Here is a 23524-nt window from a genome sequence, read left to right as displayed (position 1 = left end):
AATCTTTTTGAAACCAAGAGCTACTTCTTGGGTACTGATTAATGCCAAGGGCTACCAGTTTGATACACACTTAAATAAATTGCCAGAAATAGCCAACTTGCTCAATTTACCTTTAATAAATAAATCTATATATATTTAAAAAATGGGTATTTCTGTCATTGTACATTTTTCATCCTTTTTACGGAAGGTTTTTTGTCGAGAATAAATGATGAAAAAACACTTAATTGAACGGTTTAAAAGAGGAGAAAACACGAAAAAAATTAAAATAACATTTTGAAACATACTTTATCTCCAATTTCGACTCTTTAAAATTCAAAATTCAACCCCAAAAAATGAAGAGAAAAACTAGCTAATTCGAATAATTGGAAAAAATTAAAAAAAGAATTAATGGAACATCATTAGTCATTTTTTCCTGATTAAGATTAATTTTAGAACTTTGATGACATGTTTTAAATAGGTTCAAATCCAATCTGCACTTTGTTAGAATATATAACAAATTGGACCAAGCTATATTTCTAACGAAGACGAATCATTATTTCTTCTACATTTTCCAGAACAAAAATGTTAAAAGAAATTCAAAAGACTTTGAAATAAGATTTAAATTTGATTTTATAGGTTTTCTAAATTTGCCAGAATATTTTGGGGGGCATTTCAATCATAATAAGTTTGAAGAAATATTTCACAAATATTCTTCGTCAAAAAAACAAAAGCTAAAATGAAGAATTAAATTAAAATGTATTTATTATTCTTCACTATAAAAAAATGAAAAACTTATTTGAACATTGATTTAAATTGTCAGGAAAGAAGAGGAAGGAATTTCAATCAATCAATCAATCAATCAATGTTTACTTATATAGCCCTAAATCACTAGTGTCTCAAAGGGCTGCACAAACCACTACGACATCCTCGGTAGGCCCACATAAGGGCAAGGAAAACTCACACCCAGTGGGATGTCGGTGACAATGATGACTATGAGAACCTTGGAGAGGAGGAAAGCAATGGATGTCGAGCGGGTCTAACATGATACTGTGAAAGTTCAATCCATAATGGATCCAACACAGTCGCGAGAGTCCAGTCCAAAGCGGATCCAACACAGCAGCGAGAGTCCCGTTCACAGCGGAGCCAGCAGGAAACCATCCCAAGCGGAGGCGGATCAGCAGCGCAGAGATGTCCCCAGCCAATACACAGGCGAGCAGTACATGGCCACCGGATCGGACCGGACCCCCTCCACAAGGGAGAGTTGGACATAGAAGAAAAAGAAAAGAAACGGCAGATCAACTGGTCTAAAAAGGGAGTCTATTTAAAGGCTAGAGTATACAAATGAGTTTTAAGGTGAGACTTAGATGCTTCTACTGTGGTGGCATCTCGAACTTTTACCGGCAGGGCATTCCAGAGTACTGGAGCCTGAAATGAAAAAGCTCTATAGCCCGCAGACTTTTGAATACAGATTTCTTGCCGGGACATATGGTACAATACAATCTAAAAGGTAAAAAGGTATATGTGTTTTAAAAATCCTAAAATCATTTTTAAGGTTGTATTTTTTCTCTAAAATTGTCTTTCTGAAAGTTATAAAATGTAAAGTAAAAAAACAAATGAATTTATTTAAACAAGTGAAGACCAAGTCTTTAAAATATTTTCTTGGATTTTGAAATTCTATTTGAGTTTTGTCTCTCTTAGAATTAAAATTGTCGAGCAAAGCGAGACCAGCTTGCTAGTAAATAAATACAATTTAAAAAATAGAGGCAGCTCACTGGTAAGTGCTGCTATTTGAGCTATTTTTTGAACAGGCCAGTGGGCGACTCATCTGGTCCTTACGGGCTACCTGGTGCCCGCGGGCACCGTGTTGGTGACCCCTGCTGTAGCCCATCTCAGCTGCACCTCGCCACCTCATCGCAGGATGTGATGACCTATATTGAGTAAAACATGCTTCAATGAAACAATAGAAAATACGTCCTCATATAGCAGTACAGTTGGCACAGTACAACAGACAGTTCATATTTAAACATGTGACATTTCAAACAATTTTAAACAGAAATAGTTCATGCACATTCAGCTGAAAAATATGTGCAAACGATATATATATATATACATATATATATATATATATATATATATATATATATATATATATATATATATATATATATATATATATATATATATATATATATATACATAAAGTGGGGCAAAAAAGTATTTAGTCAGCCACCGATTGTGCAAGTTCTCCCACTTAAAATGATGACAGAGGTCTGTAATTTTCATCATAGGTACACTTCAACTGTGAGAGACAGGATGTGAAAAAAAAATCCAGGAATTCACATTGTAGGAATTTTAAAGATTTTTTTTGTAAATTATGGTGGAAAATAAGTATTTGGTCAACCATTCAAAGCTCTCACTGATGGAAGGAGGTTTTGGCTCAAAATCTCACGATACATGGCCCCATTCATTCTTTCCTTAACACGGATCAATCGTCCTGTCCCCTTAAGCACAAAAACAGCCCCAAAGCATGATGTTTCCACCCCCATGCTTCACAGTAGGTATGGTGTTCTTGGGATGCAAATCCGTATTCTTCTTCCTCCAAACACCACGAGTTGAGTTTATACCAAAATGGATACATGGATGATACGGCAGAGGATTGGGAGAATGTCATGTGGTCAGATGAAACCAAAATAGAATTTTTGGTATAAACTCAACTCGTCGTGTTTGGAGGAAGAAGAATACTGAGTTGCATCCCAGGAACACCATACCTACTGTGAAGCATGGGGGTGGAAACATCATGCTTCGGGGCTGTTTTTCTGCTAAGGGGACAGGACGATTGATGCGTGTTAAGGAAAGAATGAGTGAGATTTTGAGCCAAAACCTCCTTCCATCAGTGAGAGTTTTTGAATGGTTGACCAAATACTTATTTTCCACCATAATTTACAAATAAATTCTTTAAAATTCCTAGATTTTTTTTTCACATTCTGTCTTTCACAGTTGAAGTGTACCTATGATGAAAATTACAGACCTCTGTCATCATTTTAAGTGGGAGAACTTGCACAATCGGTGGCTGACTAAATCCTTTTTTGCCCCACTGTATATATATATATATATAATATATATTCCTTGCGCACTAATTGACTGAAAGAGCACGCACTTGGTGTGATGATGTCATGTTGTCGATGGAAAAAATACATTTTTTAGACAATATGATTTGCCTGAGCAGCTTGTAGACCCCCGAGAGTAACAAGCGCTCGCCCTGTTTCCTTTCCATTAGGAAAAATAAATTGGTTTTTGGTGTAAGTTTGCTGGTTTCAAGATAATGCCTAGCAATTACTTCATTTAAGAATATTTTTCAACCTATTGAGAAAGGTCTCATATTTTTTTTTTCTGTCAAGAAAAGTGCACTTGTTATTAGTGAGAATATACTTATTTTTATATATTTTTTGGGTTCATTGAGATTAACTGATTTTACTTGTTTTGTAAAGTCTTGAGAAGCCAATTTTTTTTGTTCTACCGGCAGATAATTTTGCTTAGTTCAAGTAATATACGCCTCATTTTTGTTTTTATTTTCTTCTTGTTTTTGACCACTGACTTTATAGATAAGAAGAGAAATGGATGAGGAGGAGGTTGACAACCATTTTGTGTCATACCTGTGAACTAGTTTTTGTTTTTGGACTCTTGTTTCCCGTTTTTGCGCTTCCTGATTTTCTTTGTCTCCATAGTTACACATTAGTTTCCGCCTTGTCTCAAAGTCACGCCCGTGCTCTCAGTCCCGCAACTGTTTCTCATCATCATAGTCACTATTTAAACCATTTTTTTTCCTGTTCATTAGCCTGGGAACTTTGCTATTGCTTGCTTACATTCTACTTCCGGCTTATGCTGTACTGCTTGCTGCTCAAACATTCATGCCATGCTATTCGGTTTTGTCCAGGTCAAGTAAGTTTTTTGTTATTTAAGCCATTGTGCCAGTTTTGTTTATAGTTCATTATTCATGCCATCGAGCAAGTGTTTTTGTTTCATTCTTGTATTTTGTAGTCTAGCATTAGTACCTCCTTGGTTTACTTATTTTTGTATTTAGTGTGTAAATAAATTTAAATGTGTACCTGAATTCACGCCTGGCTCGTCCCAAATTCCCTCTGCATCGAAGAAGCAAAACAATCCAAGTCACAGTCCTGACATTTTGTAGTTTGGATAAACAGCGAAGACACAGTTTTGCGACGATATGTCGGACGGTTCGCCCATTTGTGTGCTGTAAACAAAATGATATTTCTTTTCCATTAGCACATCTGCTGATGTTTACATGCCACTGCCCCTGCCAAACCTTTGTGTGTGTGTGTACACAAGACTGACATCACCCCCGGACCCCCTAAGGCCCACCATTCCTTCTTCCATCATCCCAACAGCAGGGAGTGACAGTAGGACATGTGTGTCTTCACACCTCACCCCTAACACCCAAATGGCTATCTATCAATCGCTATCTATAGCAGGGATTGGACAGGACCGACTTTTGCTGGTGTTTCCTGCCTTTACCCATTTAACATATCTTTACCTGCACGTAACCTACCTTCCCTGCATCCTGGGGTCACACTGGTGCTTCTTTCTGTTACCCATATACGCTGGTGCTTCCTGCCATCACCCAGACAACATATCTTTACCTGCACATTACCTACCTTCTCTGTATCCTGGAGTCAAACTGGTGCCTCCTTCTTTCACCCAGTCAACATATCTTTACCCGCACAGTACCTACCTTCTCTGCCGTGTGTGGTCACGCTAGTGCTTCCTGTTTTTAAGCGGCCATCTTGAGACGGCAGCAGCGCAGCAGCATTAGTGCAGAAGTTCCTGAAGGCTCGTAAAATCAAAACCGGAGCAGTTAAAAAAACTTTAATCAGAAGGGTTTAATTTCTTTGCTGTGCGAGATTGAAGCCGACACAACCAACGCGCTCAGAAGAGATAATGTATGAAAAAAGGTAACAGGTTTTTACAAAACTTTTGTTTTGAAGGGGTAATTGCCAACTTTCTGTTGATTTTTGCTGACACACATCAATTATGAAATGTAGGTCTAAGTGAGACCTACATTGAGGTTTTTGTTTCTTGTCTCTACGACATTCCTACTGGAAGTTACAAGCAGTTTTGTCCGTGTTTTCTTCCTAGGAACAGTTGTGTGTGTTTAATTCCTAGGGGGCGCTAGAGCGCAATTTTGAGTTTTTTATTTATTTTTATATTAGATCCCAATTTTCGCCAGTCCTGATGTGTGTGTCCAGTTTGGTGAGTTTTGAACCATTTTAAGGGGGTCACATTACAGCTCAAAGAGGCAAACATGAAACTTTTTAGGAAACTTTAGTTTTGAAGGTTTTTTTTTTTGCAAACTTCTTGTTGATTTTTGCTTAAGGATGTCAGTGTATGAAATCTAGGTCTAAGTCAGACCTACATAGAGGTTTTTGTTTCATGTCTCTACGACATTCCCAATGGAAGTTACAAGCAGTTTTGTCTGTTTTCTTCCTAAGAGCAGTTTTGTGTGTTTTATTCATAGGGGGCGCTAGAGCGCAATTTTGAGTTTTGAAGGGTTTTTTATATCAGATCCCAATTTTTGCCAGTCCTGATGTGCGTGTCCAGTTTGGTGAGTTTTGAAGCATTTTATAGGGGTCAAATTAAAGGGGTTTTTGCCAACTTGCTGTTGATTTTTGCTGAAAGAATTCAGTGTAGGAAATCTAGGTCTAAGTGAGACCTACATAGAGGTTTGTGTTTCATGTCTCTACAACATTCCTACCGGAAGTTACAAGCAGTTTTGTCTGTGTTTTCTTCCTAGGAGCAGTTTTGTGTGTTTTATTCTTAGGGGGCGCTAGAGCGCAATTTTGAGTTTTGAAAGTTTTTTTTAATTCAGATCACAATTTTCGCCAGTCCTGATGTGTGTGTACAGTTTGGTGAGTTTTGAAGCATTTTAAGGGACGGAATTCCTACCGGAAGTTACAAGCAGTTGTGTCTGTGTTTTCTTCCTAGGAACAGTTTTGTGTATGTTTTATTCCTAGGGGGCGCTAGAGCAAAATTTTAAGCTTTTTTTTTTTGTTTGGTCGCCATTTTCGCCAGTCCTGATGTGTGTGTACAGTTTGGTGAGTTTTGAAGCATTTTAAGGGAGTCAAATTACAGCTCAAAGAGGCAAACATGACATTTTTTTAGGAAACTTTAGTTTTGAAGGGGTTTTTGCCAACTTCCTGTTGATTTTTGCTGAAGGAGGTCAATGTATGACATCTAGGTCTAAGTCAGACCTACTAGAGGTTTTTGTTTCATGTCTCTACGACATTCCTAACGGAAGTTACAAGCAGTTTTGTGTGTAATTTTTCCTAGGGGGCGCTAGAGCGCAATTTTGATTTATGCAAAGCGAAAGCCATATATCAACAACATCCGGAAACGCCGCCGGCTTCTCTGGCCCCGAGATTATCTAAGATGAACTGATGCAAAGTGGAAAAGTTTTCTGTGGTCTGAGTCCACATTTCAAATTGTTTTTGGAAATATTCAACATCGTGTCATCCGGACCAAAGGGGAAGCGAACCATCCAGACTGTTATCGACGCAAAATTCAAAAGCCAGCATCTGTGATGGTATGGGGGTGCATTAGTGCCCAAGGCATGGGTAACTTACACATCTGTGAAGGCACCATTAATGCTGAAGGGTACATACAGGTTTTGGAACAACATATGCTGCCATCTAAGCGCCGTCTTTTTCATGGACGCCCCTGCTTATTCCAGCAAGACAATGCCAAGCCACATTCAGCACGTGTTACAACAGCGTGGCTTTGTAAAAAAAGAGTGCAGGTACTTTCCTGGCCCGCTTGCAGTCCAGACTTGTCTCCCATCAAAAATGTGTGGCGCATTATGAAGCGTAAAATACGACAGCGGAGACCCCGGACTGTTGAACGACTGAAGCTCTGCATAAAACAAGAATGGGAAAGAATTCCACTTTCAAAGCTTCAACAATTAGTTTCCTCAGTTCCCAAACGTTTATTGAGTGTTGTTAAAAGAAAAGGTGATGTAACACAGTGGTGAACATGCCCTTTCCCAACTACTTTGGCATGTGTTGCAGCCATGAAATTTGAAGATAATTATTATTTGCAAAAAAAATAAAACATTTATGAGCTTGCAAAAGTTAAAATTCTAGTTTCAAGCACTTTTTTTTTTTTTTAACTGAATATAGGTCATCACATATCAGCAACAAGCTGTAATATCTTACTAAGATAATTTAGGACCAAAACACTTAAAACAAGTAAAACACTCTAACATAAAATTTGCTTGGTGAGAAGAATGATCTTATCAGACAGAAAATAAGCAATTATCACCCTTATTTGAGATATTTCATCTTACTTAGATGTCAGGTTTTGCAGTGTGGAACATATAAAATGTTGCCATCATATTGCAGTCTACACATGTCTCTTATGTTTGACTGCCATCTACTGGTCACATTTATCATCAAACCATGTACTAGATAAAATTGCTTCGAGGTCGGTAAGCAGAACCAAAATGTTCTATATTTTCAATGTAACATATAAAATGTTGGTGTTGTTTACTTGAGTTATATTGCCATCGTAGTGCAGTCTACATGTATATCTTATGTTTGACTGCCGTCTACTATCCATGAAATATACCCACAAGAAAGGTCTGAATGAGGAAACTAAACATATCAGTAACTTCAAGCTTCCGCTCCTTTGTTCCCATTGCCTCAACCGCCTGTTAAACGGCCTCTCTTCCTTCCAGTCCCATTATAAAGGATCACTCCCAACTCCTGCTGGGAAGCACAAGTGGACTCAGAGGCTTGTTTTTTGATTTTTGATTTTATTATGTTGCTTTTGCACTTTGCGCTCAGAAGGATATTGTGACTCTAAAAACCCCCAAAACCAGTAAAGTTAGTTGTGTAAAAGGTAAAAAAAAAACAGAATACAATGATTTGCATATCATTTTCAACTTATATTTGTCATGTCTTTGTGATCATGTTTTGTTTAGTTATGTTCTGTTTTTGTTTTTGACTCCATTAGTTCCTGTTTTCCCGCACCCTGGTTTGTTTTTGTTTCCATGACTACCAATAGTTCACCTTTTCTCACGACTCATGCACCTGATTCACTTGGATTCATGCACCTGTTGTCAATCAGCACGTCACCATTTAAGCCTGCAGTTGCCAGGCACTCAGTCTGGTGACATCACCTTCTACTCACCCTCCTAATCCATGCTGATGAACCATGCTGCCTTTTTCACACTCTTTTCTTGGTCCAAGTAAGTTTTCTTAATTCCCGCCATAGTTTACAAGTTTTGTTTTATGTCCATAGTTTTGCCTTTAGTGCAAGTCTTTGTTTTCATAGCCACGTTTTTGTACCTCCTCTGTGAGCGCTTTTCGTTTGTACCTTTTTTGAGTTATTAATTAAAAGATGTCCTTACCGTCACGCCATGTCCGTTCCAATGGCTTTGCACCACGGGAAAACAAACCACACCATAGTCCAAGTTTTGAAAATATTCAATTGAGTAGACTGCAAAGATAAAATACTTATCGTTCACACTGAGAATTATTCTTATAATTTTTTTTTTGCAAATAATCATTAAATTAGATTTTAATGGCAAACAAAGTTGGCACAGGGGCATTTTTACCACTGTGTTACATGGCCTTTTCTTTTAACAACACTCCGTAAACGTTTGGGAACTGAGAAAACAAAATTTTTGAAGCTTTTCAGGTGGCATTATTTCCCTTTCTTGCTTGATGTACAGCTTAAGTTGTTCAACAGTCTCCGTTTTGGTATTTTAGGCTTCATAATGCGCCACACCTTGTCAATGGGAGACAGGTCTGGACTACAGGAAGGCCAGTCTAAGACCCGCACTTTTACTATGAAGCTTGGCTTGGCATTGTATTGCTGAAATAAGCAGGGGCGTCCATGATAACGTTGCTTGGATGGCAACATATGTTCCTCCAAAGCCTGTATGTACCTTTCAGCATTAATGGTGCCTTCACAGATGTGTAAGTTACCCATGCCTTGGGCACTAATGCACCCCCATACCATCACAGATGCACATGCCTTTTAAACTTTGAGCCTATGACAGTACGGATGGTTCTTTCCGAAGGCGACGACGTCCACAGTTTCCAAAAACAATTGGAAACTTGGACTTGTCAGACCACAGAACACTTTTACACTTTGCATCAGTCCATCCTAGATGAGCTCAGGCCCAGCGAAGCCAGCGCCGTTTCTGGGTGTTGTTGATAAATGGCTTTTCGCTTTGCATAGTAGAGTTTTAACTGGCACTTACAGATGTAGCGACAAACTGTAGTTACTGACAGTATTTTTCTTAAGTGTTCCTAAGCCCATGTAGTGATATCCATTACACTAGAGGCAGGCCAGTCCGGTACCAGCACTCTTTTACTTTGAAGACACGCTGTTGTAACACATGCAGAATGTGGCTTGGCATTGTCTCGCTGAAATAAGCAGGGGCGTCCATGATAACATGCCTTGGGTGGGAACGTTATCATCCTTGCGCTCTGGTTCACGGACCTCGGGACATGCGCACAGCCCCGCAGATCCAGGGACGCGTATCCACCCTGCAGCAGCCGCTAGCTGCAATCATTCGCCGGCAATCAGCACACCTGGCTGTTATAAGCGAGCTGCCTTCTTAAGCCTGCTCAACCTGCCATCCCGCGCCGGAATATAACCCTCTGTTGGTGTACCGTAAGCATACTCTTGCTTTATGCTTTCTCTCTCTGTCCTGATCTCTGTGCTTTCCCTGCGTTGATCGCCGTGTCCTCCCTCACCCCGCAGTTCCCACAGTTGCCTCAGTCGCGCTTCCTGGTTCTTGACTCCTCGCTGGCCCCCGGACTACGACGACTCGCTCCTGCCTCTCAACACGCACCTCCAACATTTACGGTAAAACGCTCCAGTTAAATACCACACATAGTCTTACACCCATTTCCTTTTGGATCTTATCACACACTCCATTTTCCTTAAGTATATTAGTATCGTGTTCATTATTATATATATTATATTGTGTATATGTATATATAATAAAATACATAAAACTATACCGCCCTCTTGTGGAACTGTGTCGTCATCTCCCCTTAGTAAACACAACAGCTTGGGCCCAGTGAATCCGGCAGCGTTCCTGGGTGTTGTTGATAAATGGCTTTCGCTTTGCAAAGTAGAGTTTTAACTTGCACTTACAGATGTAGCGACCAGCTGTAGTTACCGACCGTGGTTTTTCCGAAGTGTTCCTGAGCCCATGTGGTGATATCCTTTACACACTGATGTTGCTTTTTGATACAGTACCGCCTGAGGGGATCAAAGGTGTGTAATATCATCGCTTACCTGCAGTAATTTCTCCAGATTCTTTGAACCTTTTGATGATATTACGGACCGTAGATGTTGAAACTAAATTCCTGGATTGCTTATTATTTTTATTGGATTGTAGTCTATTGTTAGTTTTTTCCTTTATTACCTCTTGTGTTATTTATTTTACCCCATATTTGTTCCCACTACCGCACCTTAAGTTGGAGTCTTTAATCTCGTTATATGCAAATATTATGACAATAAAGTCCATTCTATTCTTCTATTCTATTCTTTTCTGATTTTATTTATGTGCCAACTTCCCTGGTTTGGGGTTTTGTGGAAGAGTGGTAATATTATGAGGGAAAAAAAGGTGTGTTGAAAAGTGGCAAAATCTGTTCAAAGAAAATTGCAATGATACGGGGGGGGAATATGAAAATCTGCGCAAATAAAGTTACAATACAAGAAAACACATTTTGTGACGCTTGGCTGGCATTGTGGCTATGCAGTTGCGTTCTCTCGTTGACGCAGGCGGACAAGACACAGCGTAAAGGTAAGGAACTACAAAAACAGACTAGGAACAAAAAACACTTGCACAAGGCACTACAGACAAAACGAACAGAACTAGCATGAGAGCTAGAAGGAACTAAAGGCGCTAGCATGAAAGCTAGGGGAACAAACAAACGAATAGCGAGGAAGCTAACGAGTATAAAAAATACTTTACCACAATCGGGGATAGCGATGTCACCTGTTGCATCGGACAGCAAACTAGACAGCGAGGATGAGTAACGGAAAATGCAGGCTTATATATACGGACAGAAATTAGGAGGCAGGTGCGCGTCAAAAACACAAGGCAGGTTGACACAAATGCGTAGTCAGGACAACAGAACAAAACTGTAAGTGCCACCAGGAACTACGGAAAACAAACGCAAACAAGATGTGATTGTAACAGACTTCCTGCCGCCATCGTGTGGTTTGCATGGATCATCAACAGAGGACATGGCTTTGCACGGGTTTGACTCTTTATTTTTGCAAATAAAAGTCGCTCGCAGTCAGTCGGTCGCTCTTTCAGTGCTCGTCCGATCTTCCGTCTGGTTGTCTCCTACTTCTTCTGCCTAGATCGCTCCTCCTTCGCCGTTTTTATGCTGCAGTTGAAGATATAGCGATTGGGCGCGGGTGTGTTGTGTCCGCACCTGACGCTAATGGCTGTAATGTCGCTCCAGGCGTGGCCCGCTTCTCCGCTCTGCTGCATGCCCCGCCTCCTGGCCTCCATCTTGGTCAGGACAGTCGTATTTCCTAGCCCGCTGTTGGCTCAGTCTCTTCACAGTGATATAAAACAAAACAAAAACCAGAATATGACCTGATCCAAGTTGCGGATCATGACACATTTTGTCACATTAAAGGAAAGTTATCATATTATAAGACTATTTGCAAATAAAGTGATAGTATGAAAATCATAGGTCAGAAGATTACGAGTAGAAGAAAAAGAACTCTGAGTAATATTTTTTAAGTGGAAAAAAAAAACACAAGTCGTAATGTTGGGGGAAAAAAATGGTAATCTTATAAGTAGGTAAAAGTATAATATTACAGGAATAAAGTTAATATATTACAAGTTATGAAAATTCTTGAGGGTGCATGGGAGTTTGCCCAACCAGTCTACATGTGCTTTGTGGACTTGGAGAAGGCATTCGACCGTGTCCTTCGGGAAGTCCTGTGGGGAGTGCTCAGAGAGTATGGGGTATCGGACTGTCTTATTGTGGCGGTCCGCTCCCTGTATGATCAGTGCCAGAGCTTGGTTCGCATTGCCGGCAGTAAGTCGGACACGTTTCCAGTGAGGGTTGGACTCCGCCAAGGCTGTCCTTTGTCACCGATTCTGTTCATAACTTTTATGGACAGAATTTCTAGGCGCAGTCAAGGTGTTGAGGGGTTCCGGTTTGGTGACCGCAGGATTAGGTCTCTGCTTTTTGCAGATTATGTGGTCCTGATGGCTTCATCTGACCGGGATCTTCAGCTTTCACTGGATCGGTTCGCAGCCGAGTGTGAAGCGACCGGAATGAGAATCAGCACCTCCAAGTCCGAGTCCATGGTTCTCGCCCGGAAAAGGGTGGAATGCCATCTCCGGGTTGGGGAGGAGACCCTGCCCCGAGTGGAGGAGTTCAAGTACCTAGGAGTCTTGTTCACGAGTGAGGGAAGAATGGATCGTGAGATCGACAGGCGGATCGGTGTGGCGTCTTCAGTAATGCGGACGTTGTACCGATCCGTTGTGGTGAAGAAGGAGCTGAGCCGGAAGGCAAAGCTCTCAATTTACCGGTCGATCTACGTTCCCATCCTCACCTATGGTCATGAGCTTTGGGTCATGACCGAAAGGATAAGATCACGGGTACAAGCGGCCCAAATGAGTTTCCTCCGCTGTGTGGCAGGGCTCTCCCTTAGAGATAGGGTGAGAAGCTCTGCCATCCGGGAGGAACTCAAAGTAAAGCCGCTGCTCCTTCACATCGAGAGGAGCCAGATGAGGTGGTTCGGGCATCTGGTCAGGATGCCACCCGAACGCCTCCTTAGGGAGGTGTTTAGGGCACGTCCAACCGGTAGGAGGCCACGGGGAAGACCCAGGACACGTTGGGAAGACTATGTCTCCCGGCTGGCCTGGGAACGCCTCGGGATCCCCCGGGAAGAGCTAGACGAAATGGCTGGGGAGAGGGAAGTCTGGGTTTCCCTGCTTAGGCTGCTGCCCCCGCGACCCGACCTCGGATAAGCGGAAGAAGATGGATGGATGGAAGTAATGAAAATAAGTCGATAACATATAGTTATCTTCATTTAATGTAAACCATGTATGAATAAAAGCAAAATATTATGCTATGGGGATTTTAACCATTTTTTTCCACTGAGGGCCGCACACGTAAAAATCAAAACATGCGGGGGCCATTTTGATATTTATTCATTTTCAAAACCAATACAATATACTTTTTTTTTTTTTTTTTGGGGGCTCCCTCAAGTTAGGTCCTATGGATCCAGAAGGGTTTCACTCTTCAAAAATGTTCAAAGTAAGTCATATATTATTTTTTTTCATGAAACCCTTGAATCTCTAATCCTACTTAATTATTTTTATTACATTTTACGAGCTTTTTTTGTCGAAACCCTATTGTCACGCCTATGGTTCGTGTTTTGTTTTGGTCATGCTATGTTTAGTTTTTGGGACTTTTAGTTCTGTTTTGCATTTCCTTGTTTGTCTTACCATGCCAACTGATTTAGTTTTCTGTCATGTCTGGTCATGAGTTTTGAATGTCCATATTACCCTGAGCATCCCCAATCTCATCTGTTCTCAAAGCTAAGGAGTGTCTGGCCTGGTTAGTACTTGGATGGGAGACTACCTAGGAATACCAGGTCCTTTGGACTGTTCCTTTTTTTTTGTTTTCACTCCCTGTTTTGTTACCATGACGACCAATCAGTTCACCTGTCTTGTCTCACACCTGTTTTCACTTATGTTCATTATTTAAGCCACAGTTACCAGTTAGTCAGTCCGGCAACATCACCTCGTTCACGCCCTCGATTATCTTCATCATGCCTTGCAATGCTGTCCATTTTGTCCACGTAAGTTTTTGTTATTCATGCCACCGCGCAAGTGTTTTTGTTTCATGTTTGTAGTTAATAGCCTTTTGTTTCACAGCCCAGTTTTTTGTACCGCCTTTTTGTTGGTTCCTGTTTTTAGTTTTAGTGTTAAAATAAAGATGTCTTTACCTTCACGCCGTTTCCACTCCATTCGCTTTGCACCTCGGGAAAACAAACCAAGAGCAAGTCCAAGCCTGACACCTATTTTTGAGGCAAAATACAAAATATAAAATATTTTTTTCCCAAAAAGATTTTCAAAGTGAAATATTCAATGTGAAGTAAGTGGATCCCTAAATAGGTCAATAATTCATCGCAACATTGATTTGAATGAATTATCACTTAATATTGCTAAAACTAAATTTATGATATTTGGTATCTAATGAAGTAAATATTAAAATAAATGGAGATACAATTGAGCGTGTCTTTGATACTAAGTTTTTGGGAGTTATAATTGACTATAAATTATCATGGAGACATGTAAATTATATAAAAACAAAAATATCAAAAACACTTGGTGTTTTGTATAAAACTAAAGAATTACTTAATTATAATTCTTTAACAATTTATTATACTTTGATACTTCCATACATGACATACTGTGTAGAACTCTGGGGAACCACTTTTAAAACCATAATTAATGATATTGTTTTGCTGCAAAAAAAAAGCTGGACGGCTAATAAACAAAGCAGGATATTATGACCATACCCATCCATTATTTGTTACATCAAAACTTATGACATTTCAAGATATTGTTTATTATAAAATAACACAGATAATGTTCAAAGCAAAAATAAATACTCTTCCAGAAGCAATTCAAAAATACTTCTCTCCACAGACCAGCAAATACAATCTAAGAGATGAATCTAAGTTTATTTGACCAAAAGCAAGATTAGTTATTAAACGTAGATGTTTATCTGTTCTCGGTGTGAATTTGTGGGAATTCTGTTGGTAAAGAAATAAAAATGTATTAATTTCAAAAAGAACATGTCACAGTGTATTTTAAAAAGTTATGTGAACTAAAAAATGTATGTTTGTTTGGTTAAATTTTGTATTTAGAAGGTATGTATGTTTATCTATTTACAAAAAAGTGCAGGCGTGTAAGTATATATTTTTGTATTATTTTTTAAAAGGGCAACTTAAATGTAAATGCTGAATGACTATATTTCTTTTAGTATTACAAAATTATTAGAAAAGGTAACTTAATTGAATGTAAAAATGTTTATGTTGGGCATATAAGCTTTTTTGCTTCTGCCTGTTTCAGTCATGTTATTCATTTTTGAATCGTGATCCATATTTTAATATGTTTTTGTTAGACTGAAAATAAACTGAAACTGAATTCATATTTTTTTATTTTTTTATTAGCAAAGACATTTGCTAAATTCCACAAAAATCCTGAGGGATCCAAAAGTCCCCCACTCATAAAAATGTCATGTTTTTGTTATTTTATTTTTATTTTTCATTCAACACTTAAATCTCTACATCAGCTTCAGATCATATATATTGTAATTGGTTTAGTATATTTATAATAACAATCAATAGGATGTTTGGTATAATTAGTATGGAACTTTTTTTTTCTAATTTTGACATTTTTCATGTTTTTATGTTTGTTGTATTTATGTCCTTTTTGTCCTTAAATCAATCAATAATTTATAGCAACATTGATTTTTATTCATTTTTGGAGAAATTATTTAAAAAATTGTGTTATTAGAGCCAACAATACAACTTTTTCTCGTTGCATTTCATCAATTTTCTCTTTTATTCCACTTTTTATTGTTTATTGCATGGCGACAAAACATCTTTATTGTGAATGTGGACTCTTTTTTTTTTATTTTTTTCCTTTTTTTTTAAATGTTTTATTAGCAAAGACATTTGCTAAATTCCACTAAAACCCTGAGGGATCCAAAAGTCCCCCACTCATAAAAAGGTCATGTTTTTATTTTATTTTTATTTTTCATTCAACACTTAAATCTCTATATCAGCTTCAGATCATATATATTGTAATTGGTTTAGTATATTTATAATAACAATCAATAGGATGTTTGGTATAATTAGTATGGAACTTTTTTTTCTAATTTTGACACTTTTCATGTTTTTATGTTTGTTGTATTTATGTCCTTTTTGTCCTTAAATCAATCAATAATTTATAGCAACATTGATTTGTATTCATTTTTGGAGAAATTATTTAAAAAATGGTGTTATTAGAGTCAACAATGCAACTTTTTCTCGTTGCATTTCACCAATTTTCTCTTTTATTCCACTTTTTAATGTTTATTGCATGGCGACAAAACATCTGTATTGTGAATGTGGACTTTTTCTTTCCCTTTTTTTTTTTTTTTTATTAGCAAAGACATTTGCTAAATTCCACTAAAATCCTGAGGGATCCAAAAGTCCACCACTCATAAAAATGTCAAGTTTTTGTTATTTTATTTTCATTTTTCATTCAACACTTAAATCTCTATATCAGCTTCAGATCATATATATTGTAATTGTTTTAGTATATTTATAATAACAATCAATAGGATATTTGGTATAATTAGTATGGAACTTTTTTTTTCTAATTTTGACATTTTTCATGTTTTTATGTTTGTTGTATTTGTCCTTTTTGTCCTTAAACCAATCAATAATTTATACCAACATTGATTTTTATTCATTTTTTGAGAAATTATTCAAAAAATGGTGTTAGAGTCAACAATACAAATTTTTCTCGTTGCATTTCACCAATTTTCTCTTTTATTCCACTTTTTATTGTTTATTGCATGGCGACAAAACATCTGTATTGTGAATGTGGACTTTCTTTCCCTTTTTTTTTTTTTATTAGCAAAGACATTTGCTAAATTCCACTAAAATCCTGAGGGATCCAAAAGTCCCCCTCTCATAAAAATGTAATGTTTTTATTTTATTTTTATTTCTATTTTTCATTCAACACTTAAATCTCTACATCAGCTTCAGATCATATATATTGTAATTGGTTTAGTATATTTATAATAACAATCAATAAGATGTTTGGTATAATTAGTATGGAACTTTTTTTTCTAATTTTGACATTTTTCATGTTTTTATGTTTGTTGTATTTATGTCCTTTTTGTCCTTAAACCAATCAATAATTTATAGCAACATTGATTTTTATTCATTTTTTGAGAAATTACTTAAACGGTGTTATTAGAGTCAACAATGCAACTTTTTCTCGTTGCATTTCACCGATTCTCTATTTATTCCACTTTTTATTGTTTATTGCATGGCGACAAAACATCTTTATTGTGAATGTAGACTTTTTTTCCCCATTCAACTCGTGCTCTTTTTGTCCTCAGGTGCTGCAAGTTGAAGGAGAGTCGCCTTTAAAACACACACATCTCACCACAGGACCCACAGCAAATGTGGCATCCATTATCTCTGAATGAGGTGCGACACACACACACACACACACACACTTATCTACCTATCACTCAACTCCCATCCCAGCATGCAGCTTTGCACTGCCCCCTACTGATGCACTGGGAGAAAAACACTGCAAATGGGACTTAATTAAATCAGTAGATTACACTTTGTTTTTATTTGTTAAACAGCTTTGCACTCATGCAAAAAGTCCTCACAAACTAACGATATGTGTGTGTGTGTGTGTGTGCGTGTTCTTGTATTCCTACCCTGCTTGAGACACCAACAAGGATAAGTTTCGTCCATATGAGGACCTGTGAACAAGATAGGACATAAATCATGGTCCCACTACGGAAAACCATTGCATCTAAAGTTAAAGTACCAATGATTGTCACACACATACTAAATTATTATCTGGATTCGACCCTGGGAGGTGAGGGGAGCAGTGGGCAGCAGCGATGCCGCGCCCGGGAATCATTCATGGTGCTTTAACCCCCAATTCCAACCCTTAATCTAATAGAGAATGTGTCATTTGCACCCCTGGTGGTGGAGTCCATCAAAATTAGGGTGGTCCCAAAAAGAAGGGATTTTTCAAATTGACTGTCTGTTTTAAAAGTGCTCGCCCTCTGGTCAACATATGAAATAACAAGTGCGTGGAAAAGTGTGAAGTGCTCCCCTCTGGTCTGTAAGAAATTCAAATGCGCCCCCTTTGGCCAAAACTTAATTTAAAACAATAAATAAATATGTATATGGAGACTATAGTGTAATAACGTGAAGTAAATAATGATTAAAATCCATTTATAAAGAAAAAATGAAAACATACAAAGCATTCTTTTTCTCACAATGTGTCGACTTTTTCCTTATAAGGTTGGGAACAATTTCTCATATTCTTTCTGTTTCTGTAATATTGCAAAATTTTTGCTCATGAATGACTTTTTCAATGCAAAATGGTGACGTTTGTCATATAAAATTCTGTTTTTTGTCACAATATTGCCATTCCTCTTGTTCTTGTAAAATAGTGACATATTTTGAGTAAAATGATGACTTTTATCATCATTCTGCTTAGTAAAATTCCGATTATTATTAATAGAATATTGCCAATTTTTTAAAAGTTTTCTTCTATAATCGTGGCTTTTGTCGAGTAAACTTTTGACCATTTTCATTGACGTTGATTCGACCATTGAGTTTTGGGTCATTTCCTAACCAATATTCTACAACACAAATACAAACCCCGTTTCCAAATGAGTTGGGAAATTGTGTTAGATGTAAATACAAACGGAATACAATGATTTGCAAATAATTTTCAACCCATATTCAGTTGAATGCACTACAAAGACGACATATTTGATGTTCAAACTCATAAACTTAATTTTTTTTTGCAAATAATAATTAACCTAGAATTTCATGGCTGCAACATGTGCCAAAGTAGTTGGGAAAGGGCATGTTCACCATTGTGTTACATCACCTTTTCTTTTAACAACACTCAATAAACGTTTGGGAACTGAGGAAACTAATTGTTGAAGCTTTGAAAGTGGAATTCTTTCCCATTGTTGTTTCATTTAGAGCAGGGGTCGGCAACCCCAAATGTTGAAATAACCATATCAGACCAAAAATGCAAAAATAAATCCGTCTGGACCGGCAAAAAATAAAAAATTCCATACGAGTTGGGAAATTGTGTTGGATGTAAATATAAACAAAATACAATAATTTGCAAATCCTTTTCAACCCATATTTAGTTGAATGTTCTACAAAGACAACATATTTGATGCTCAAACTCATAAACTTTGTTTTTTTCTTGTGGAAATAATAATTAACTTAGAATTTCATGGCTGAAACACGTGCCAAAGTAGTTGGGAAAGGGCATGTTCACCACTGTGTTACATCACCTTTTCTTTTAACAACACTCAATAAACGTTTGGGAACTGAGGAAACTAATTGTTGAAGCTTTGGAAGTGGAATTCTTTCCCATTCTTGTTTTATGTAGAGCTTCAGTCGTTCAACAGTCCGGGGTCTCCCCTGTCGTATTTTACGCTTCATAATGCGCCAAATATTTTTGATGGGAGACAGGTCTGGACTGCAGGCGGGCCAGGAAAGTACCCACACCCTTTTTTATGAAGCCAGGTTGTTTTAACACGTGCTGAATGTTGCTTGATATTGTTTTACTGAAATAAGCAGGGGCGTCCATGAAAAAGACGGCGCTTGGATGACAACATATGTTGTTCCAAAACCTGTATGTACCTTTCAGCATTAATGGTGCCTTCACAGATGTGTAAGTTACCCATGCCTTGGGCACTAATTCACCCCCATACCATCACTGATGCTGGCTTTTCAACTTTACGTGTGTGTGTGTGTGTGTTGTGTGTGTTGTGTGTGAATGCTTAAAGGCGAGCTTTGATGACGTCCTGTTGAGTGAAGTCATAATTAAGGGGTATCCAAAGTGCGGCCCCGGGGGGCCATTTGCGGTTCTCAGGTCATTTTTTTAACAGCCCCACGGCACATTTTAAAAATACTTTGGAAAAAAATAAAAAACATAAAAAGTGGTATAAAAGAGCAAACAAGTGAAATGTAACAAGAAGATGTTGCAATGTTTACTCTAATAACACAAAGCTGCCATGCAGGATGTTGCTTTCTTTAAAAAAAAAAAAAAAATTGTGAATCAAAATCAATTATGAATTATTGACCAATTCAAGGCTCCAATTACGTCACATTAAATATTCCACTTTGAGATATTTTTGGGGCAAATATTGCATATTTTGTGTTTGCCATATAAAAAAAACTGAGCAGTTTTTTGTCAAAGAAGGACCTAAAACAAACAAACAAAAAACATAAACTACAAAAAAACTTAATAGATTTGAAGTTGATCTCGAGACCATTATATTAAAAGTAAACAGTAAAAAAAAAAAAATATATTATTTATATTTTACCATTTTAATGAGTTTGTTTTTAAGTGTCATTGCACAAAAATTATAGTGAATTAAAATCAATGGTGTTATGAGTTGTTGACCTTTTTTACGACTCCAATTATTATATAATCTCAAATATTCTACTTCAAAATGTTATTGGGTGAAAATATTTAATATATTTTTTTCTTTGACAAAAAGAGCATACAACTTAAATCTTATAACAGATAGACCTCATGTTGATCTACAGATTTAAAACTGAAATAATAACACTGAATAATGACACATTTTTAACATTTTATTTTTACCAAAACTCAAGCCTGAGTGGAGGCCTAAATGTATATATTTTTTATACATATATTGTTTTTTTTTTTTTTTTTTTTTAAATAAATGGCCCTCGCTTGCTTTTGATTTTTCAGTGTGAGGCCCTCAGTGGAAAAAGTTTGGACACCCCTGTTGTAATTGAAGGAACCATTTTGTACTTTCGTCAGGGGGTGGCATCCTTTACCAGATTCATATTCTGAATCTTATCGTTGATTATATCTATTTTATCTCCACATGCATGATGTGTTTTTTTTTTTTTTACATTTGACACAATTGAACGACCCCGTGCCAGGGGCCCCAATGCCCACTTCACTCCGAGGCCCCCGTTATGTGAGCTATGGACTCCCCCCTTTCTCCTTTTTTTTTTTTTTTTGGACAATCATGCTAATGCACGCATACGCGGACGCGTGTCACAACCCCCCCCCCCCCCCCCCCGCCCCCCCTCCCCTCCAACACCCACGCAGCGGGGGGGATCCGTCAAGTGGGACGCGTGTGTCTTCACACCTCCCATCACCCAAATGGTGCGCAGATAAGAGCCTTTAATGGAAGGAAAAGCTTACAAATGTGCTTTAATGTTCACTTTTAAACATTTAAATGTATTTTTATTCCTTAAATTATAATTTTAAGTCACTTTTTTTATTTATAGGCCTATCCTATATATCAAATTGCGCAATTTTGGTGCGTGAATACGCACTGGTTTAACCTATATAGGACACATTTTGTTATAAAAAAGCTTACAAATGTGCTTTAATGTTCGCTTTTAAAAATTTAAATGTAGTTTTATTTCTTGATTGATACTTTTAAGTCATTTTTGTTATATATATATATCAAATTGCCCAATTTCGGTGCGTAAATATGCACTGGTTGAGCCTATATAAAGACACATTTTGTTATAAAAAAGCTTACAAATATGCTTTAATGTTCGCTTTTAAACATTTAAATGTAGTTTTATTCATTGAATGATATTTTTAAGTCATTTTTGTTATATATCTCAAATTGCACAATTTTGATGCGTAAATACGCACTGGTTTAACCTATATAGAGACACATTTTGTTATAAAAAAAAAAGCTTACAAATGTGCTTTAATGTTCGCTTTTAAACATTTAAATGTAGTTTTATTTCTTCAATGATACTTTTAAGTCACTTTTTTTTTATTTATAGGCCTATCCTATTTATCAAATTGCCCAATTTTGGTGCGTAAATATGCACTGGTTTAACCTATATAAAGTTTAACCTATATAGAGACACATTTTGCTATAAAAAAAAGCTTACAAATGTGCTTAAATGTTCGCTTTTAAACATTTAAATGTAGTTTTATTTCTTGATTGATACTTTTAAGTCATTTTTTTTATATAGGCCTATCCTATATATCAAATTGCCCAATTTTGGTGCTTAAATACGCACTGGTTTAGCCCATATAGAGACACATTTTGTAATAAAAAAGCTTACAAATATGCTTTAATGTTCGTTTTTAAACATTTAAATGTAGTTTTATTCCTTGATTGATACTTTTAAGTCATGTTTGTTATATATATATCAAATTGCGCAATTTTGGTGCATAAATACGCACTGGTTTAACCTATATAGAGACACATTTTGTTATAAAAAAGCTTACAAATGTGTTTTAATGTTCGCTTTTAAACATTTAAATGTAGTTGTATTTCTTGATTAATACTTTTAAGTAATTTTTTTTATTTATAGGCCTATCCTATATATCAAATTGCCCAATTTTGGTGCGTAAATATGCACTGGTTTAGCCTATATAAAGACACATTTTGTTATAAAAAAGCTTACAAATGTGCTTTAATGTTCGCATTTAAATGTAGTTTTATTCCTTGATTGATACTTTTAAGTAATTTTTTTTATTTATAGGCCTATCCTATATATCAAATTGCCTAATTTTGGTGCGTAAATATGCACTGGTTTAACCTATATAGAGACACATTTTGTTATAAAAAAGCTTACAAATGTGCTTTAATGTTCGCTTTTAAACATTTAAATGTAGTTTTATTCCTTGATTAATAGTTTTAAGTATTTTTATTTATTTATAGGCCTATCCTGTATATCAATTTGTGCAATTTTGCTGCGTAAATACGCACTGGTTTAACCTATATAGAGACACATTTTGCTATAAAAAAAGCTTACAAATGTGCTTTAATGTTCGCTTTTAAACATTTAAATGTAGTTTTATTTCTTGATTAATACTTTTAAGTATTTTTTTTTTTTTAGGCCTATCCTATATATCAATTTGCGCAATTTTGCTGCGTAAATACACACTGGTTTAACCTATATAGAGACACATTTTTTTATAAAAAAAGCTTACAAATGTGCTTTAATGTTCGCTTTTAAACATTTAAATGTAGTTGTATTTCTTGATTGATACTTTTAAGTCATTTTTGTTATATATATATCAAATTGCGCAATTTTGCTGCGTAAATACGCACTGGTTTAACCTATATAGAGACACATTTTGTTATAAAAAAAAGCTTACAAATGTGCTTTAATGTTCGCTTTTAAACATTTAAATGTAGTTTTATTTCTTGATACTTTTAAGTAATTTTTTTTATATAGGCCTATCCTATATATCAAATTGCCCAATTTTGGTGCGTAAATATGCGCTGGTTTAGCCTATATAGAGACACATTTTGTTTTAAAAATGCTTACAAATGTGCTTTAATGTTCGCTTTTAATCATTTAAAAGTAGTTTTATTCATTGAATGATACTTTTAAGTCACTTTTTTTTATTTATAGGCCTATCTTATGTATCAAATTGCGCAATTTTGCTGCGTAAATACGCATTGGTTTAGCCTATATAGGACACATGTTATAAAAAAAGCTTACAAATGTGCTTTAATGTTCGCATTTAAATGTAGTTTTATTCCTTGATTGATACTTTTAAGTCATTTTTTTATATATAGGCCTATCCTATATATCAAATTGCGCAATTTTGCAGCGTAAATACGCACTGGTTTAACCTATATAGAGACACATTTTGTTATAAAAAAGCTTACAAATGTGCTTTAATGTTCGCTTTTAAACATTTAAATGTAGTTTT

The 23524-nt window shown here is 36.5% G+C and overlaps 1 protein-coding gene across 1 annotated transcript in view; it reads left to right on the top strand.

The window, feature by feature from the left end:
• LOC133542255 (protein ripply2-like) overlaps positions 1–23524 on the top strand; it is a 58965-nt gene that overhangs the window by 33818 nt on the left and 1623 nt on the right. The window contains exon 2 of the mRNA XM_061886195.1: positions 17181–17271. The gene's annotated coding sequence lies outside the window, so the exon portion shown is untranslated. The remainder of the gene's footprint in view (positions 1–17180; positions 17272–23524) is intronic.

The sequence above is a fragment of the Nerophis ophidion genome, linkage group LG24 (assembly GCF_033978795.1).
Source record: "Nerophis ophidion isolate RoL-2023_Sa linkage group LG24, RoL_Noph_v1.0, whole genome shotgun sequence".
Taxonomy (NCBI): domain Eukaryota; kingdom Metazoa; phylum Chordata; class Actinopteri; order Syngnathiformes; family Syngnathidae; genus Nerophis; species Nerophis ophidion.
This window is presented reverse-complemented; position numbering and strand designations above follow the sequence as displayed.